At 45.2% G+C, this 12,198-nt stretch overlaps 1 long non-coding RNA gene across 1 annotated transcript; it reads right to left on the minus strand.

Moving 5' to 3' along the window:
• Nucleotides 1–3,548: 3,548 nt before the first annotated feature.
• Nucleotides 3,549–11,489, minus strand: LOC106147149. Its single transcript, XR_001231920.1, has 3 exons — nt 9,899–11,489; nt 6,946–7,014; nt 3,549–4,038 (listed from the first exon to the last, which is right to left on the minus strand). It is a non-coding gene; the product is annotated as an uncharacterized LOC106147149 (long non-coding RNA).
• Nucleotides 11,490–12,198: the final 709 nt, after the last annotated feature.

A 12,198-nucleotide genomic window follows, 5' to 3' on the forward strand; every position in this document is an offset into this window, starting at 1 on the left:
AAACAGAAAGCCTTTTAAAAGCAGAGTGGTGGTTTCAGTAATCTCACAGTGCTGGGGAAACAAGGATTGGAATTTCAGGCCTCGTCAGGGGAGGAGGTTCCAATGGACACATCAGTACTGGAGAACTAGAAGTAAAGCAGAGTTAGAGCCTTACTAAAGCTGCAGTCAAGGCTCAGTGCATTTCAGTTTGCTGAGATGGAGGTGATCAGCCCCTACACTATCTGCGTGATATAAAAAAAGGTGAAGGAGTTTTCTCTGGAGGAAGATAACATCATCTGGAGATTACAACTTTTGTACAATGTCTGATATTTAATCAAAAATTACTAGGCATGCCAAGAAATAAGACTATATGACTAAAAACAGTGAAATAATAAACACAAGGCTTGAGGTTTTCTAAGGTTGTTTCTATAACTCTTGATAGAAAAATGCCTAATAAACACAGGTTTTCCTGTCCACTCCCACCATAATGGTACCTATGGCAGAATTGTACCATGGTTTTCCCTCATATTTTCTTCAGGTTTGAGCCAGAATATTTTGAATTACAGTGTCCTAATTTTTACTAAGATATAATGAGCTTCCATAACAAAAGCCATATATTTGCATCTCTGTTTTCTTTATCCACTTGGACTTCGTCACAAAATGCTTTAGACCGGGTGGCCTATAAACAAGAGAAATCTATTTCTCATGGTTCTAGAGGCCAAGAAACCTAAGGTCAGGGAGTCAGCAGATTCTGTCTGGTGACGGCCTGCTCTTGGCTTCACAAATGCGGCCTGCTTGCTGCACTCTCACATATAATCCTCCTTAAGCCTCTTTCAAAGGGCACTAATCCTACTCCCAAGGGCTCTGTCCTTGTGACCTGATCATTTCCCAAAGTCTACACCTCTTAATACCTATATGCTGAAGATTACATTTCAACATAAGAATTTTGGAGGGACACAAATATGCAGAACACTGCACGTGTCTTTTAGCAGCCATAGCAGTAATAGCCAGTAATTCACAGGGAACTTTGTAGTTTATGAACTGTTCTGCATACATTACCAGTAGTCAAAGTCACCTGGAATATTTAAGAAACTAATAGTATCTCCATTCACAGATGATGTGGTTATGTGTTGGCTATAGACAAAACTGAAGATGAGAGGACACGCCCATGTAAGTGACTTGCCCAAGGTGACACAAAAGTGACAGAATGGGGTCTTGAACCCACACTTGTTGATTCAACCCCCCAAAAAGTCCAGTAGTCCTGGGTTCTAATCGTAGCTGTAACAATTATTAGCTCTGTAACCTTGAGATGATCACTTTCCTGTCTTGTACCTCAGTGTATTCATCTGCTTTCATATGCTATGCTTATTGCCCTTGGCCTTTCTTCACTTTCTTCAAAATGTTCCTACTCTAAATATTTCCAATTTTTAAAGCAATAGTATCTTAATATAAGGTGTCTGGTTTCCTGTTTATGTGAATGCATCTAAACCCGGAAATTATAAGTAAATTTCACGCGAATGTATGAATGTGCACCTTGTGAGCACACATCAGACTTACAGAAGGTTCTATGACCCACAAACACTTAAGAACGCTGCCTTAGAGCCATGCTGGCTGAGCCACATTTCAATATGTTTGCCCTTTGGTAGGATTTGCATTTGAGTATGAACTCTCAGTGCCTATCCCAAGGCCGCGATCAATGTCAGAAATTTCAGGTACCAGGGCAGAGTCAATTCCATGGACAGCTTCAAGCATGATAAAGCCGATAGCCTTACAACTGATATTAACTAGTAATACATCCCCGCAAGGTGTGGTCCTAAGAAGTTGGAAGTATGGTTTGGTTTCAACAGTCAGTGCCTGGTCCTTTCTTTTTCTCTCTTCCAAGGCAGAGTTAGAACATAAAATTGAGACTTTCGGATTGGTGGCCACGTAGGTCCTTTATTCTCCCATCGGGCAGAGTCAGTACAATGAGGAAGGAGGCAGAGTCCTCAGCACATGTCTCTCTTTTGCCCCCACTCCCTGCCTATCTTCTAAAGCCAGCACTCAATAGGCAGCCCCAGGGAGCAGCCTTCTGGAGATACCATTTTCAGGCACAGAGGGACAGAAAAGGGAGCCAAGAGCCACAGTGTGGCATTAACAAATCACATTTGCTTAATAGCATACCATCCCCTCAGTCACATGCATGTTTGTGGGCATGCTGGAGATTGCTAATCAAGTGCAGCTGCCCTCAAGCTGCTGGCCAGGACACACGTGTGCGCTCGCGCATACACACACTCACACACAGATGCGCGCACACACACACACACACACACACACACACACACACTTAGAGCATGTCTGCTGCCAACTTCTTGCCTGGCAAACCAGGAACATTTTAGTGGTTTATAAATACGGTCCCAATTCATCTTGGGACACTTCTCAGGTTCAAGCCCATCTGTGTCAGGTGCTCCCAAGGCTGGGAGTCTTTTTCCATCCACACCTACACTCCACCCTGACCAGACTTTCACATCCCCGGATAGACAGCAGAGTCCTCAGCCCAAAACATCTGAGCTGGACAATTTCACAGGCTGCGTCAGTCATGTCTTGATTTGTTCTTTTTTCTCTCATGTTATTGAAATGTTATTTTTTCCACTCATACACCACCACCTCTCACCCCTCCCATATCGGCCTGTTGGAGAAGATGTTTATTTTGCTTTTCCTGAGCATAATTTAGTATCAGACAAGTGCATCCTTGATACTGACAGTATATTCTTGGGGCATATATTTGAGATTCTGGTTGATTAGAATTACAGATTTGTCATGCAATCCTGGCCAATTTGGAATCTGGCACCCTGACATCATGTTTATGTCCTTTTGGCCTTGCCAGTGGTTGCTAAGATTGTGGGGGGAGGGGGCGTTCAGCAATAAGTTAGGATTTCATAAATAGTTGGCAGTGCCTTCAAAGATGCCTGTTCTTTAACATGAGATAATGTATGTTTTCTTTCTACTTACTTGGAGTAGGTCATATTGGGAGCCTCCCAAGCTCACTTTTAAATCATTTCTCCGCATGCCAGATGCCGCTTTTGAAGTTGTCTGCACCAACCCACAAGGAAGACAGCGCCCTGGCCTCTACCCGTGGTCCCACTGTGTGCCCCACCGCCCATAACAGGAAGCATGTCAGGACCGGGTGGGCACAGGGTGGGTGGAGCAGATCCGTGGAGCTCAGTTCCACCAAGTGGAAAATCATCTGACGCGTCCTCGGTGGACTCGTCTGGAGCAGGAGCAGGTCAGATGTCACCCTGGCCTCCAAGTCTCAACACGCCTTTCTGGTCAGCCCTGCTGGCCTTCAGACGCCGTCTATGGTGTAACAGCAGGCTTTTCAAAGTGCAGGCCACAGGAAATCACATTTGAAGTGCCTGGCATGGAGGGTATTTTTATACCGTTCACTTTTTCCCTTTTCTTTTCATCTGTTTTCTGCATTTTTTCAGTTTGCTTTTTCTTCTTGATTTATTGTTGTATTATTCTATTTTTAAACCAAGACATACTTTCCCATCAGACTCTTTAATATAACTCATATGAAAGTTAGGGATGGGTGGACCTCAGACGGGGCAGGGACTGGATTCAGTAGGAATCAGCTTCCCAAAGCACAGATGCTTATCTGAATCTGCATCAGCTGCTGCAGTCGAGGAGCACAGGGCAAGGAGGGAAACCACTCACCCCTTTTCTCCCTCACTAACCAACACGGGGCTGGAGAGTATGAGCCCCTGGCCCTGCCACCTGAGCATGGAACAGATGGCTTCTTTGCCCCTCTAGTGGCTAGGAAGTCCCTGTTGGCTTGGAAATGCAGGAACACCAGTAAAGACTGTGCAACACCCAAGGCGGGAAGGAGGAGAACCAGTACATCCCAGCCCATCTTGCCCACTTGATTGCTGATCCCACTTGACCAGATCCTAAGCAGGACAGAGCGTTGGGTTACGGTCACATGCAACTCTCCTTGCATCTCTTTTATATCTTAAGGGGACCAGTGCAGCTCTGAAACCAGACAGGCCCGGGCTAAAATCCTGGGTGAGCATGCTGTCCTTCCTGCAGACAAACACAGGAGACATCTTAAATTGTTTTCCCTGCTTATTGATAGTTTTGCTTTCTGAAATTTCAATTACCCCATAAGCCATGCTCCAAAACAGTAAGTGGAAAATTGCAGAAATAAACAATGCACAAGTTTTTCTTTGTTATACCTTTCTGAGTTTCGGAACATCTCACACCTTCTTGCCTGGGGCATGAATCACGTCTCTGTTCAACATACCCATCAAATATGCTTATTATATTTTTAAAAACTAATTACTTTTAATGCAGAGCATGAATCAAATCTATTTACCTGGTCTTGAAACAGGGTAAGTGAAAGTAAAGTATTAAGCATTTATGATATCTTTCATATAGATACTTACAAATGAGTAAGTATCTTACTTGATTTACAATCAAGCAGTAAATCAGGGAAAATATTCCCTTAAAATTATTCCAGGTCATATACAAAGGCAGTAAGTATCTTATCTATAAGTAAGTATCTTACTTGATTTACAATCAAACAGTAAATCAGGGAAAATATTCCCTTAAAATTATTCCAGACCATATACAAAGACAGTCTGGTATCACCATTTGCACAACCCCCAACAAATTAATAGATGTACCACTGAGCAGCAGTGGCAGCCAATGTCACACAAGAAAAGCAAAAACCTCAGGAGATGTAGCTCAGTGGCACAGTGCCGGCCTGGCAAGTGCAAGGTCCTGAGTTGGATTCCTAGTACCAAAAAAAAAAAAAAAAGAAGCAAAAACTGATATTATGTTTCTTGGTGAAAGCACATACCACCCACCCATACATGGTCCTGGCAAAAGGATTAAACCTGAATCTGATTAAGCCTCTGCCAACTGACAATTTGTGGGAAATATAAGGAACAGAGGAACATGTTACTACCAAAACAATGCAAAAACCAAACTTGTTGTGTGGGAGAATATATAGGTCAACTGATTCAGGTTCATAAATTATAGGAAAGACCTAAAAATTAAAAGAGATAGCAAGTTTTTAATTAACTAAAGAAAAACCAAACTCAAATGGCTGAATGTCTTAGACATTTTTGTTGCTATAGCAAAATACCTAAAACCAGGTACTTTATAAAGAATAGAAATTGGGTTAGCTCAGAGCCCTGGAAGCTGAGAAGTACAAGGAAGTCCAAGAGCACAGTGCCAACATCTGCTTAGCATCTGGTGAAGAATCCTTTGCTGCACTACAATATGGCAGAGGGCATCATATCACAAGGAAAGCAACCCTGCTGCTAACCTGGGTCTCTTCCCTCTTCTTAGAAAGTCACTAATGCCACCTTCATGACTTCATCCAATCCCATCGTCTCCCAAAAGCACATAAACATACAAATTTGGGGATTAAGTTTCCAGCACATGAGCTCTTTGGGGACACACCCAAGCCATGGCATTAGCATTGCACATTTAGGTGACAAAGTCATAAGGAAAAATGATTATTCTAAGTGTCAGATACTGGTTCCCTTTGTGAGGAGGAAGAGGCTTGATTTCAGGACAGAGCACATGGAGGGGCAGTTGGAGAGCTGGCGAAGTTCTCTGTCTTGCACCAGGTGGTGTTCACTCAATAATGCTTCTAGGATAAGTGTTTACTTTGTGTGGTTTCTTTTTCTTCATCTGGATCCTAGTTTGCAATTTAAACGTTAGAAAAAGCAAATGTCTGGGGGCAGAGTAGCACTTAGATGCTGATTCCTGTTGGCTGAACAGATGATTGACAGACCGATCAAAGGACTGAAATAAAATATCTGTTTCCTAAGAGCAGGGTCTCACCTATCTTTGTGCACTCCTGCACCTCCAACATGAGCAGAGAACAGCACACAGTAGGTGCTCAGCAAAGAAGAGCTGAAGTTATGTAGCGCAGGTGAGCAGCTTGCTTATTATCACAGCATCTCCTATTTGGAGTCTCCATACTTTCTGTCCTCCACATCTTAAGGCCACGGATGACACAAGCTGTCTTCTGTCTTTCCAAATCCATCCCCTACGCACTTTTCCGGGGCTGCTCCATGATTTACCCCATGCACCGGGAGCTTTCTCCCCTCCATGCTTGGCTGGCAGTCTTCCTGCATAAAACCCACACTAAGAGCTGCTCATCCAAGGTCTAGTATGATCTGACCTCTCCTGCCCTCTACAACTTCATCATCAAACACTGCCCTCTTGAAGTCAACCCAAACTGTTTGCAGGTCCTCAAATGCACCACGCTCTCTCCCACGAGGTCCCCTGATATTGCAGTTCCTGCCCCTGCCTGGAATGCCCTGCCCACTCCTTTCTCAGCCAGTGAGTCCCTTTGAGCTTTAACTCCTCTAGCGGCCTTCCCTGTGGTCCCCCTCCACACCCCAAGCTGAGGCCCTCCCCCATGTTCCCAGGCATCTGCCGTAACACTTCAGAGTAGCAGTCTACCTCCAGGGCTGACTCCCACTGCAGACTGTGAGGAACTTGAAGTCAAACTGAGTCATTTGTCTCTGCGTTTCTGGTGCCCGGCAGAGTACTCTTAAATCACCATTCCCCAAGCTCCATAAGTGCCTTTCTCTAATTTCTTTCTTTGAGATTACCGTGAGATCTCGTAGGGTAATGTTCTCACTTGCTCAGCAAATTTAAGAAACCCAGCTCGATATGCACGACACATTCCCCCAGGGGATGTACGTCTGGAACTTCATCAAAACCTTGGACAGTGCCTAACACATAGTGGGTACTCATAAAAATATGTGTAGGAAAGAGAGGAGGGAGGGAAGGAAGGAAGGAAGGGAGGAAAGGAGGAAGGGAAGAAGGGAGGAAAAAAGGGGAGGGAAGGAGGACAAGTACTGTGAATCAATAATGAATGGGCAGACAAAATATCTGGTCTTTTAGTAGTATTAACATTTTTTTCAAAGGGCACAGGATAAAGTAGTTTGGATTGGGTTACCTTACCTTGGAGACAGCCAATGTATCCCAGCTCAATCTATTTTTTCAGAAGCAGAAAAATTAAATTTCCTTATCCTGAAAAAAGTGCAAATATATTTTAAAGTGCTACTCTTCCATTTATCCACCCAAACACACACACACACACACACACACACACACACACACACTTCTCCCCTTGGTAGTGTATATTCTTTGACTTTTAAAAAATAGGCATTCCTTTCTGCTTGAAAGACTGTATTAGCCGTTCAGGGAATACTAGCCCTTTCCTTGGACTCAAAAAAATATTTTATCCATTAAAATCTAACCAGGGTGTAGTAACCATAAAATGCAGCCACTCCGTTAGGAAGACGGATATCCTCAAAGATTTATGTCTGGCCGTCTCAAAGCAAATGTGTAAGATGGAGTTTTCTCAGAGACTCCTTGGCTGGGCTCCACTCCGCACATAATTGCTGTTTGTATAAACCTCAGATCAAAATTCAGGAAGGGTTAAGGGAAACCTTTCTGAACCACAGGTTATGTCTGCTCACCCGCCTTGGTTGACCATTTGGAATGAGTTAACAGGTCCTTAACCAGCCCGTAACTGGTTCTTGGATGGGATTAACCAATCTCTCTAGTGCAAACAATCAAACCATTAGGGTCTCGGATTCCATCTAGATTCGGGGTGAGGGTTAAGATCATAAATGACAATTAAAGTCATTTACATGTCCCCATCATTGTGGCTAGAGATAATGAAAACACACCACATTATGACTCTCCAGGATATAGTGGAGACCATTGGAAACATCAGAATTCGGGAAGGGGTGGAGAAGGAGGTGTGACTATTTTGAATGAACCTGAAAGAAAATACTTCCCGAACCCTCCTTCAGAAGGCAATTTCAGTTCCAATTTTTCATAAGGTTGGAAAAAGTTAAGCAAATGAGAACTATAGACACTTGTTTATAGAAGGTTTTTCTCTTTAATTACTGTTTTTGTTTCATGAAAGAAAAGTCTCATGAAATAAAAGCACATTTGGGGTTCAGTGAGGCAGTGAGACTTCTGAGAATGCCATGAAAAGGTTGGCTTGGCTATGCCCAGCTAAGGGGTCCCAACAACTTGAAGGTCTATATATTTCCATAGCAAAGTATGCACTTTTCCCACCCTCCACCCTACAGGTCTCTCCATACGTTTGAGACAGCTTTAAAAATTTGAACTGCGGGACTGGCTGGTCGCTGGCAGGCATTCCAGACAAGTGGTTTTCTAAGAAGCCAAGTTCTGGTTTGACTCTTTGATTGGAAAAGTATCTATTTCACTAAGGGTGATAGGCCCCTGGATGCATTCTCACCAAAAAACCCATAAACCAATACTTGAAATGCCAGCAGCGAGTAGGGAATTCTTTTGGTTTGCCTTCAAGGACACAAAACATTGCAAAGGTCTTCTCTTTGGCAGTGAGGGCCCTGGCGTGGGGAGTTGGCCCAGGGTTTGTACGGAAAGAGTCAGACGTGGGAATCAATAGGCCCGGGTTCGAATTCTGAATCTGTCACCAGCAAGCTAGTTGGGACCTTGTGTGGGGCCTCTTTTACTTCTTTCCTCATCTGCAAAATTGGGGCATTAGCCACACTGAAGTAGTGGCTCAGTGAAATGCTCTTTGTGTGATTCCTTTCACCATGCCTACGACACAGCAGGGAGCTAATAAGCATTTATTTCATATGTACCTTTCCCCATTATAGTAAAGCAGTGGAGCCACATGAGCGCTCTGAGGTCACTGAATCCCTCTCTCTGGTAACATTTTTGTTTGGTTGGCTTTTTGTTTGTTTTGTTTTGTTTTGTATTGTATTGTTTCTGAGACGGTCTTGCTAAGGTACCTCAGCTGGTCTTGAACTTGTGATCTTCTTGCCTTAACCTTCCCAGTAGCTGGAATTACAAGCATGAGCCACCATGCTAGCTTCTTCTAAGGTCATTGCCTCCTTTCTGAGGCTGCCAGGGCTATCTGCTTTTACTAATTTAATCAGTAAGTGATGACAGGCCTGGCCACCAGTGTCCACACAGCCCTAGACAGAAGGGATTCTAAGGATGTAGAAGGTATTTCTCCTATATAGGAGTTGGTGCCCTCCTGGGACAGACCAAAAACTGCATAGGCAATATCTACTAATACTCAAAAGTACTGTGATTAGGTAACTCAGTGGAGAGAGTAGGGACCACAAGCCAAATGACTTGAAGGCCAGACAGAGAATGTGGCATTGTTAAGTCACCAACAGGAACACCAGGACACCCTAAGGGAGGATGGGGTCACCCAGGACCTGGCAAGTGTGTCACGCAGGAACTGAGTCTATCAGACCAGATTGTTCATTCTTCAAGAAAAGCCAGGAAGTTGGATGTGTGTGGGAAAGCTCTTGCTTTTAAGTACTGACAACTTTTATTAAAATGTATACATCTCTGCAGTCCAGATGGGTAGGGAGAAATCCCTGTGGTCAGAAGACTAGACCAAGGAAGTGAGGCTCCTGCCAGACCTCAAACAGCAAGTGGAATTTAGATGTGCTTTAGTGAGTGTTACTGTGTGTGTGCTTCTTAAGGGATGGCACAGATTTATCGCAATGGACTTGGTATCTGATCCCTCAACCCCCAAATAGAAAGAAAAGTGGCACAGACCCGGAGCACAGCTTCAAAGATTCAGTGAGAACAAGCTTGTTCAGCTCAGGACAGTCAAGACCTCAGTCATATCAGCTACTGGTAGCCTCACTGTCTTAGGTGTTAGCCCTGCTGTGTGCAGGGAGACAAGGACCATGGCATACACCGCTCTGTCATACTCTACTCCAACCTGTCCCGCTGAGGGAGCCCAAGGTGGCCCCTGCCATGACACACTGACCCTACGACATGGAAAGTGACAGTGTCATCCTCATTTTACGGATGAAGAAACTGAGACAGCACAGAGAAGTGGGGAAGAAAAGAGTGGAACTCGGGTCTCCGTGTCCACGCAGCTCACCATCCAACCTGTCCTGGAGAGCCCAGGAGCTACCAGCAGTCCCATGCTCCTTGAAGCTTCTCATCAGTTCGTGTCCCTTAGGTCAATAGCGCACCGTCCTTACCCTGCCCTGCCCCACCCTGGAATTCCATCAGAGGCGCCTTTGAACTTGGTCACAAGGCCCATCCACAAAGTGCAGGATGCGTCTTGGCCACAGAAGAGAGTTTCATGGTGTTCCTTATAAAAGCACAACCTGACATGCAGCTATTGTGTCAATGATCCCTCTCTCTCTGGTTGCCAGAACCCCAAACAGCTTAAAACAAAAGGAAACTGGCGTAAGGTCCTCAGGAACCTGGTTTCGGGCCGTGTCTACATACTCACTGTGTTTTTATGAACTTGGCCTGAATCTTCTGACCCACCCGTCTGGAGCAGGTCCCCAGAGCACAGACCAAGGCCTCCTTGGGAGACCCCTGAATGCCCTCAGGACTCCCTGGGGAAGAAGACACTGCGGGAGGGAGCAGTCCGAGAGCGGAAGTAGGAACTGGAGCAGTGTTCTGAGCCCAGAAATGTCCCAGACACGGATGTTTTGATCTCATTTTGAAGCCATTTCAACCTCAGAAGGCAGGTTGCCAAGCCCAGACACTCAGCCTTGGCCACACTGTCCTGACAAATAGACACCGAACGCTCTCAGTGTGCTGGGAATGCCAAGTGCTAGAGGCACCGGTGCAGCGTTTGCCCACCCCATGAGCCCTTCTATCTTCTTTACTCAAATTCAAATGTGTATCATCACGGAGGGGCCGAAACACTGCAAGCACACAGAAACAGCGCTACCCTCACCGAGCACCTGAGCACGGAGCCCCCCTCGCCTGGGCTCTGCTGTGACACATCTCTCCTGCAACAGGCTTCTGGCCCCTCTGAGAGGAACTTCGCTGTTTAAAGGACCTTTTTGGTCCACTGTGTTCTTATACAACTTCAGTTTGTCTCAGTCGAAGACAGCAGTCCCGCCATGGCACTGCGAAGAGGAGCAGTTGGACTTCTCAGGCGACACTCCGTGGCCACACTCTTGCTCTAAGTGCTTCTCCAGAAAACCTGAATCTTCATGACGGCAAAAGGTGTCAAGAACTCAGACTCTGGAGTCTTAGGGGAGGCTCTGAATCTCCCCTACCTCAGTTTCTTGTCTGCGAAACAAGAGGAGCATGAGTTTTTCCTTCATTGAGCCGTCATGATTCCATGTGAGAAGGAACACACAGATGCTTGAAATTAAGTGTGCAATAAAGACAGATAGATATTATCATCACTATAGGCCAAAACTTTTATATGCACGATTTTTCTTTTCCTTACAACAGCCTGGAAGGCAGATACTTTTATGCCTGTCTGCCAGCTAAGACTGTAAGGTGCAGCATGCAGTCAGGGTCTCACAGAGAATGGGGGCAGGGTTAGACTGCCTGAGTAAACAATGATGCCATCACAGAAAGCCAAGAGCATGTGCAGACACCCCTTTCTCTCTCTATGCATCACGCTAGGCTTCTATTGGCCAGCACAGAGCTAAACCCATCGCTCTCTGTCCTACATCTGCAGAAGCCACCATCTGCCAAAGTCCCAGAACTTCCAGGAACATCGAAGTCACAGATTTCACATGAACACCTCAGGCAAAGCACCTTACATGACAAAGGAGTCATCTGCCTCTTTAAAAATCTGTTGCTCCTTAGCATCGTAGTGTTCCTGAAAGCAAGGGCCTCTGGACTGTCATGTCCCAGAATCTTACGCTTAGGTTAATTGTCCGTGAAGAGTCTTGGATTCAGGAGCAAGCAATCATAGGAATTCAAAAGCCCCACAGGGATTTCTCCCTCACCCTCCAACATGAGACCAGCCTTAACACACTCAGGTCATTGAGAGGAGCACTCCACACTGCAATCTTTTCCACTCCTGCTCCTGCAGGTGGCAGCTGAAGTCATGCGCAGAAGGACCCAGGTGTCTGAGGACTTCTCAGTGCCCTGTCGTTGATTCATCTGTCTGTAGACATTCTAGACTCCGTGTCTCCGAGACGGGCCACGACAGAGTGCATGACGGGGTGAGGCTGCCTGACTTTTCCCTCTAGCTCCCCCACCACACACACCCTTTTTTTCCCTTCTTGGCCTTGGGACCCAAAGTGTTCTGGACATATTTTTCATTTTTCCAAATATCAATTGCTCTTTTATTCCCTCTCCGAAGCAGTGAGTAATAAGAGTTGTGTCTGGTCCTGAAATTCCAACTGAAATAAATTAGCCCAACGACCAACAGAAGGTGCCTAGAACAATAATGGCAGAATATTTGGCATGTTA

This window comes from Chinchilla lanigera, unplaced genomic scaffold, assembly GCF_000276665.1.
Source record: "Chinchilla lanigera isolate Chin_1 unplaced genomic scaffold, ChiLan1.0 scaffold00007, whole genome shotgun sequence".
In the NCBI taxonomy this organism is placed as follows: domain Eukaryota; kingdom Metazoa; phylum Chordata; class Mammalia; order Rodentia; family Chinchillidae; genus Chinchilla; species Chinchilla lanigera.